The sequence below is a fragment of the Neovison vison genome, chromosome 1 (assembly GCF_020171115.1).
Source record: "Neovison vison isolate M4711 chromosome 1, ASM_NN_V1, whole genome shotgun sequence".
In the NCBI taxonomy this organism is placed as follows: Eukaryota; Metazoa; Chordata; class Mammalia; order Carnivora; family Mustelidae; genus Neogale; species Neogale vison.
This window is the reverse complement of record NC_058091.1, coordinates 189,261,036-189,262,972: the sequence shown is the minus strand read 5'-3', so window position 1 is coordinate 189,262,972 and position 1,937 is coordinate 189,261,036.

Genomic DNA, 1,937 nt, shown 5'->3' with positions numbered 1-1,937 from the left:
TTGTTTTTAACATTAGATCCAGATCGTATGCTAACTCTGCTTCCAGACATTACCATTCATAGTCTTGAAATGTTGCATAAAATTTAACTCAACAACTTACTAAGTATACAAGTCTCAATTAATTAATGTTCTGTTTACAGAATAAAATGACCAAATTAAAACTACAGGTTATGTACTGTAGTACATATGTATTTTTATATTAGAATATGATTTTTACAGCTGAAATGGATAAATATGAAATTTCCAAATATGTCTGACAATGGAACATAAAATTATGATATTATGATCCTGATAATACAAAAGAAAATCGTAGCTTCAAATTTAAATACTGTGTACACCAAAACTCTAGAATTTTTATTTATAAGATATTAAATATTGTGAATTTGTTGGCAACTATATTCCATGTACACTTGTAGTATTATTAAAATAGTCATAAACTGTATTATAATCAAGGGTTAAATAATTGCATTTAAAATATATCATCAGTTTAAAGTCTCAGTGTTTCATTAGTGTTTTTTCCATGCAGGTGAGTTCAAGTTTCTAAAATGTGTTCTTCCTCCTCTCCTCCACTGAAATAATCCCCCTCCTAATGACCAAAGGAGAACATACTTAGAATGTGCTTTGGTATTGAGAACCACTGGAAGAGTGTTACCAATATATACCAAGCCTTAGCGTCTTTCTGCTAGATTGGTTAGATATTCAATAGTTTCAGTAGGACAGAAAGAACTAAATCATATGTTATGTTCCTAAAAAAATATTAGAATTAAGTAAAAGAGGTATTAGTGGACTATTTCCATATACTCTAAATTAAAGATACCATGGTTGGAGATTCGGCTAGGTGATGAGAAAGATATATCTCCTATTACATTTTTTTCCCACAATTTAGAACAAACTTCAATGAAAAGCCCAAGGACAAATAAATCTCACTCCAAACAGAAACCAATTAGGTTACATGGCTTATTTCTCATGTATATTCTTCCTGAAGCAGTAGGTTAATTTTTTTTTTTGAAAGTGAGAAATAGAGGGTGTGCCCAGGCACAAGCCACCAAGGGACCCCAGAAGTTTCTTTTTTATATTATATGTAATCACTGTAAGAAGGTGGTGGAAAATGCCACAAAGGGAAACTAGAGTGATGACTCAACCATGTAAAGCAAAAGGAATCAAGATGTCCCTTTCTTTTAGTCCTCTCTAATCTTGAATATGTACAGCTAGAAGTAAAACAATTTTGTATAGAGAATATGACTGGTACTTTTTGAAGCTTTGTTTTTGAGTCACACTAAAAGCAATATGCAATTCATCTTAACAGTCTTGAAAGTTCAACAAATCGTTCAGTCTAATTCATATAAAAGATGCCAGCAGAGTACTAAGGTTACTTCTGCATGCATGCTTCTGAAACTCAGTGCATAAAGGTCATTTTTAAAAGAGAAAGTTAAACTAATGCTATACTTTTGAATATTGATCTATTTATTCTTCCTTTATTTTAAAATTCCATTTTGGTAATAGTTACAGAAAAATACTAAGAAAGGAAGTGTAATAGTTTTTTTCCCTTTCTTTTTCAGCTACTCAGACAAGCAAACTGGAACACTGATATTGTTATTAATATGAATGAAAACTCTCTTTTTAGAAGATAGTATGAAAAATGTGGTATAAATGCAGAGGTTAATGTTCATATGTTTCTCTACATAAAAACATAACTCACTAGGCACCATTTTTGGAAAAGTCTACCCTATCTCACTGCACTATTACATCACCTTGTTTGTAATTCAAATAAGTTTGTATGTGCCTATGGGTTTGTTACTGGACTCTGTTCTGTTGCTATTTGTGTCTCAATTACCTTATCCTATCTTTTGAAGTGTAACAATTAAAATTTTTCATTGATGTTATGGTCAAAATGTCAAACTCAGGAAATTTTATTCCTGTGGAAACTGAAAATTAGT